The sequence below is a fragment of the Triticum urartu genome, chromosome 5A (genome assembly GCF_056163025.1).
Source record: "Triticum urartu cultivar PI428250 chromosome 5A, HENAU_Tu73, whole genome shotgun sequence".
Classification (NCBI taxonomy): Eukaryota; Viridiplantae; Streptophyta; class Magnoliopsida; order Poales; family Poaceae; genus Triticum; species Triticum urartu.
Window position 1 is genome coordinate 52,539,901 of NC_141877.1, and position 7,028 is coordinate 52,546,928.

The 7,028-nt window shown below is 45.9% G+C and overlaps 1 long non-coding RNA gene across 1 annotated transcript; it reads left to right on the forward strand.

Annotated features, from left to right (window-relative positions):
* The first annotated feature begins 1,035 nt into the window (after window positions 1–1,035).
* On the forward strand, window positions 1,036–1,587 carry LOC147967968 (uncharacterized). Its single transcript, XR_015603948.1, has 3 exons — window positions 1,036–1,208; window positions 1,296–1,391; window positions 1,479–1,587. It is a non-coding gene; the product is annotated as an uncharacterized LOC147967968 (long non-coding RNA).
* The last annotated feature ends 5,441 nt before the right edge of the window (window positions 1,588–7,028 follow it).

A 7,028-nucleotide genomic window follows, 5' to 3' on the forward strand; every position in this document is an offset into this window, starting at 1 on the left:
ATTCTTTTGCAGAAACTGGATCCTTCACGGAAAGGGCCGTAAACCGAACGGCCTTATCACTGTCCTGTTGAAGGAGTTTTGGCCTAGCCTATTCTGCCCGCGGCCAGACAGGGACCCGCAGCAGCGGGTTTTGGCCATGAGCTGGGCCCACTACGAGGCTTGCAGCAACGCGGAGTACGGGACGACCGCTAAGGCCGTGATCACCAAATTTTGGGTAAGTTCTCTTCTGAATCACTTGTCTTCAGTTTCTTCATAGTTTATCATTGAATCACTCAACTCATGCCTTGTTTGCTTCTGGTTTTTGCATGATTGCAGCAACTCTATAGAGTTCTTGACGAGCACAAGGCCAGAGCCGACGTGGTCTTGCTTGCGGCTGCGAAGAAGAAAGCTCGTCAGTTGCAGTACGAGGTGCGCTGGGTTGCCGTCTCGCAGTACTACCACTACTACCTGCACCAAAAGATGACCAAAACTCAAGCGCAGAAGCTACGACTTACCTTGAGCAAGGAGCAGTTCATGATGGTAACTATTACTAACTTTTCATTGTTTCAAGCAGTCAACTATATGTTTCGTGCTCACATGTCATGCTTTCAAAATTTGCATAGGTTGTTCCTCGTTGGTGCTATGGAAGGCATGAAGGATGGGCGAGTTTGGTGGATAGGTGGCTCGGCGCCGATGCAGAGTTTGCTGCCAAGAGCATCAAGGCCCGGGCTAACCGTGGAGACGACGGGACACACGGCCAAGGAAACAGGAACCACTGGGGCTTCAAGGCCATGAAGGTATATCTATGTGCATGATGCATTTTTGTTCTTCTTTACGTCATGTTCTTATGTATGGCTGACTTCTATTTGACGTTGTAGGAGGACAAGTTGAAGAGGCCTCTCTCAGACATGGAGTCGTGGAAGCTGGCCCGCGAGCGGAGTCATCGCAAGGAGGGCGAGAGCCAGTACTACGGCAAGACCGAGGAGCACCTGGGGTCTTACATTCATCACTATCAGGAGTTGCATCCGGATGTTCCTGTTGCTGAGGTCGCCCGGTCTCAGATCGACGACACGGCGGTGGTGGCCATCCAGGGGAAGAAGAATGGCCGGTATCCGTGTTTCGATGGCTTGATCACTCCTTCGATCTCGTACACACGGCTTCGGGCTAGCAACCCGAGCCAGTTAGAGAGTACGGGGCGTTCACAGACTCCCTTAGCCCGCCAGCATGCTGTAAGTACTTCCTCCTTATCTTTTTCTATCTTGCATTCTCAGTTTATTTTCAGCATTGCTCACTTAGAAACAACCTAAATTATGTAGGCATATAAGGAGTTTGTCGAGCATAGGAATCTCGAGGTGCGGGAGTACTTGAAACGAGTGAAGGCAAACGATGATTACAACCGTCAGATGATGACGGTTAGTTTTGCCCTCTTAAAACCAACCTAAATTTTTGCACTTTCATTCCTTCTGATCTTCTAGTTTGCTTGTTTAACTAACATTCAGGCTATGTTGGCGTCTTGGACTAACCGCACGGATCCACCACAAATGGGACCCCCACCACCACCTGCGGGAGAACCCCCACACGTGCCCACGTTCGATGAATGGGTGGCACTAGGGAGTGATGGTTCGGTTAGTACATTTGCCTAACTACTAGCAAACTATTTCTCGTTCATGAAACACTATCATATCATATTTACCATTAGAATCTTTTCTGAAACATGTAGGGGACCGGTGGCTCGACTCCTGCTCCGTCGACCCCAGTCACTCCGATCTGGCAGAGTGGTGGTGGTCGCGATGACGGTTTTGGCGGAGGTGGTGCTTTTGACGGAGGTGGTGGTGGTTATGGCGGAGGTGGTGGTTTTGGCGGGGGTGCTCTTGCTTGATGATTCCGTGCATGTGGCCATCGTGCCATGCCTTTCATATTCCTACTTTTATCATGTTTCATGTCTTGCACTACTTTTATGTTCATGAACTTCCATCGGTGATGATCTTTAGATGATGTTATGAACTTGAGTATGTTTATATGAACTTGAGTATGTTCACATGATGAATTGTCATATTTCATATTGTTCTGTTTTGAAATGCTGTCAAATGAATTGGAAAAGAGAAAACAGGGAAAATAAAAAAAACAAAAAAAAACTATGCCTACGGCAAAGCCGTCGGCATATATACGCCCAGGAGTTACCAGGGCTTGCCACGTGGCAAACTATGCCGACGGCTTTGCCGTAGGCATAGCCCTGCTGCGAGGAGAAACCAGGAGCTGCCACGTGGCAGGGCTATGCCTACGGCAAAGCCGTCGGCATAGATTTCCATCTATGCCGACGGCTTTGCCGTAGGCATAGCCCTGCCGCCAGGAGAAGCCGGGGGCGACACGTGGAGCAGGTATGCCGACGGCTAGGTCGTCGGCATAGATTTCCATCTATGCCGACGGCCAAGCCGTCGGCATACCTGCTCCATGTGTCGTCTCCTGTATCGCGCCACGTGTCGTCTCCTGAATAGCACTGTTGACGGCGCCGTCCGTTGCCGTCAGACGGAAAACAAACGCCGACGGCTAAACTATGCCGACGGCTATCCCACGGCCGTCGGCATATGCACCTATGCCGACGGCTATACTACGCCGACGGTCTGACACATCTACGCTGACGTGATCTACGCCGACGGGGCTATGCCGACGGCAAAGGACCTATGCCGACGGCCTTGGGCCGTAGGCATAGCCCGCGAGTCCGGTAGTGCCTTGGGGGAAGGAGATGGAGAAGGCGCTGGTCCGGCTCCTCGGCCGCAACCCTGCTGTGCCAGCGGTGTTCATCGGTGGCAGGCTCGTCGGATGCACCGACAAGGTCATGTCCCTTCATCTCGGCGGCAAGCTCGTCCCGCTGCTTCGTAACGCAGGTGCTGTCTGGGTCTAGTTCACGGGAGAGGGTTTTGTTGTAGTAGATGCGTATGCAGTGGAGATGGTTCTGGGTGTAGTGCATGGGAGGGGTTTGTAGATATTCGGCCGCATGCAGCTGACACGGGACAATAATCTCCATCTCCATTATTTTACTATTAAACAATCAAACAAGAACTTTCTTACGTGCACCCCGTAAAACGTACACGGATTCATTATGACCGCATGATTAAGCCCAGTAAACTCAATCTAATGGCTAGCCTTAACCTAATCCATTTTCTGTGTGCACTTAACAATTTACATTGACTGACCGAGCTTCACCGTATGAAACTCCACGTCCGATCAATTAGGAAACTATAATCATGATCACGTTTTCTTAGGAAACTAATCACGATCACATCTTCTTAGGAAACTAATCACGATCACGTTTTATTAGGAAACTAATCATGATCACGTTTTATGAGAAAACTGATCACGATCGCATTTTATTAGGAAACTAATTGGGTATATTCGCACACATTGACACGTCCATCACCTCGACCTCCTGGATCACGATCCTATCTCTCCCAAGAAAAAGCACCACAACCGGACTCCACTCGGCGGCGACAAGGAGCCAAGGACCAACAACTCCTTCTCAGGGGACGCTGCCGGAGTGCCGGTAATTCGTGAACCGCCGAGGGTGCCGCACCGGTCGCCCCTTCTCAGGGGATGCCGTTGGAGTGCCGGTAATTTATGTTGCTTGTAAGACAACTGCCCAGCCAGCATTTATGGTTTCTTGCAAACTTACACCACGTGCCTGTGCTGACTTGTATTTTTCAAAATAAGGTTTCTATGCATTACTAACCAGAGTGTGCTATCTTTATATCTTCGGTGTTTCTTAGCAGATGTCGTTTACATGTGTCATCAACACATTATTTGTTTTTTCTTAATTTGTAACACTTGTACTGCTGGAGTTGGTTTATTTTAAGTTGTTACATTTGGAACTCCTTTCACTTCATAAAGGGGCTGGATGGTCTAAATTGCAAGATGTGATTTTTTTTCTCACATGAACCATCTATAAATAAATATATTTTTTACTATTCTTCTACGTATAAATACTTTGAGGTCCTTTCGCTGTTCATTCGGTTAATGGTTAGGAACTAATGACCATCAAATTATTTTTATTGTTTGATAGTATTACACATAAGTGGGTGTAAAGAAAAACTATCAAAAATGGTCATGACTTGCATTTTTTTCTTATTTTCTACAACTGGTGCTTCTCCATATGTCCCCATTGTGTACCGGGATGTTATTTTGTACTATTGTTTTCCTATGTCTACCCTTGTATTTATTCAGCGCATTGTTTTTTTCGCATTTTGGCATGAAAGCTTGCTGGCTTGGAGGAGGATGAACACAGATGAAAGAGGGGAAACATTGTAGAATTGTGTATGTTGCTTGCCAAGTTTAGCTTTGGATTTTTAGTGCTTTGACACTTCGTGCAGAATGAACTAAACATTTACATGTCAAGAGCATCTTAATGCATATAAAGAGTAAACGGAGGCATGAAATAACGAGTTGTATGTGTTGATTTATACTCTCCAGTTTTATCTATGTTTGTGACTGTGTGTACCAGACATGAACATTCATCGTTTCATGCATTGTCAAGCTTTCCTATACGCCACGAGACGCAAAGCAACCTTTTATCTACCACATATTGGCATCTACTTGAAATGCAACCAATAATTATACGTGCATTGTACGTGCACACTTACTAGTAATATATACACGTAACACGTATGCTACGTCATCTTGTATCAGGTGATGACGAAGACTAAGGCAAATGCTAGTCATTTTCTTTTCACTGCACAAGGGACGTGTCCGGTCAAGGTGTTACAGAATGTAATAACTAGTTTCCGGTCACAAAGACACGTAAAATATCATGCAAAGTTTTGATAATTCAACCCAGAGGCCGGGCATGAGCCCAATGAACAGTACAATGATTTAAAACGGAAAAGAAGTTCAAAAAATTCTAATTTTTTTGTTGTGCAAGATGCTTCTCTGCGTGAACTCCGTGTAAAACTTTGTGAAGTTTAGACATTCGTGGAGCTCGTGGCAAAAAAGACAAAGTCAGACGTGAACAGTGCGATTTTTTAAAGTTTCTCAGACATTCGAAGTTTGTCTTTTTTCCCACAAGCTTCTCGAATGTTCAAACTTCACAAAATCTTGCATAGAGTTCATCTACAGAAACATCTTGCACCACAAAAAAATTGAACTTTTTCCCCATTCAAATCATAGTACTGTTCATGCCCGGACTCATATGAGCCCGGGCACCAAATCGACACTCTCGCAAAGTTTCTGAAATAGCAAGGGCACAAGAATAATGGAACATGAGGTTCTGTCGTGCCTTCTCGTCAGCATTTCAATAGTGCACCAAAAAGTGGAAGTTGTTATTTTCAGCAAAAGCATCCTTGATCTCTCGTACGGCCTGTTCCAAACACTTTGTAGCTTGTTGTACAAAAAGTTCTGTTGACACACGAACATGTCACGTGTACTCTCGATGCTGGGGTGATGCACCGAATCTTACGTTGAAGGAGACCCGACCGACAGCGCGATACGCAAGACAGTCAGCGGGCTCTTTTGAAGACCCGAAACCCCACACGGCCGGGAGGGACCCCGTCAGGGAGTGCGGCGGCTATGGGCTGCCCTAGGTCGATTCGCTTGCCAATAGAGCCTCGTGGATCGCTACCCTCCAACGCGAAGAACGAACGAAGAACGAGAAAGAAAGATACAAGGGTAGGGGATAAAGATAGATGAACACAAAAGTGTAATAGATTGATTGGTTCGATTGGTGTTGTTCAATCGGCCATCACCCCCAACATATATAAGAGGCGGCTGGACTTCCCGTACAAGCAAAGGATTCATCTAGGCTTTCCTTACAAAAAATTACATCAATTCACGTCCTAGAGTCCTAATTCTATTCCAACTCGGATTCAGTCTGAATCTGGCCCAACTTCTGTCCCCCTCCTTGCGCGGGCCGCCGAGCTTGCATATGACCTTCGATCAAGACAGCCCAAATATGAAACTTGTGCGCCTCGACGAGACGAACAATTCTTATGTTGAACACTTTTCCAAATAAGACCATTTTGAATATTCTACAAAGCCATCTTTAATATCTAGTCGGACTCGATCATGTAACGGACTGGATTGTCCGAGTCTCGTAGTGAACTTACAGGCCGTATACTATCTCAGATGATAATGACTCCAAAACCAAAGTTCACCGTTTTGACGATGCGCACAACTTCCGTGTTGATCACTTTTCCATCCGATGTCATCTGGATTACCTTTCGGGCACATCTTCAGTTTCACTCGGATCCGAGCTCATCCACTCGGATATTAGAGTTTTTCGTCCGACTGGACCTTTTCACTCGGATGTTAGAGTCTTTCACTCGGAAGACAATCTTTCACTCGGATGACTATAATTTCACGCGGAAGACAATCTTTCACTCGGATGACTATAATTTCACTCGGAAGACAATCTTTTACTCGGATGACTATATTTCACTCAGAAGGCAATATCTTACTCGAACGTCAAGTTTTCATTCCGACGGTAATCTTTTCACTCGGAATAACTTCACTCGGATGATAATTTTACTCAGATTACTATATTTTCACTCGGAAGCCAATCTTTTACTCGATCGATAAGTTTTAACTCGACCTTTTACTCGATCGGTAGGTTTTCACTCGGATGGTAAACTTTTCACTCGGATTTCCCGATTGAAAACACAGTCTGATCTTGATTTGCCTCTCCAGGTTGCATACGATCTCGGATTAAGACAAATTTTATATGAAAAACGATCGGCTCGACGAGGCAAAACTTTTTCGTGTTGAAGGTTTTTCGATTCAAGGCCTCCTTGATGGCCAAATTACTCGCGCAACCTATCAGACAAGTGTCTGGCACCTCGCGCCATATTTCCGTTGAGGTTCGGTCTGCAGTGTATTGCCTCTAACTTTTGCATATGAACTCGGATTGAGATGATTTATATATCAAAATCGATTGGCTCGACGAGACGAAGACAATTCCTTAATAGTGCTCCTTCATCCGAGGTCATCTTGAAGACGTGATTGGCCAAAAACCACTCAAAACATTGAATTATGACACTCGGAGTATAGTTTCGGTCCGTAAGATA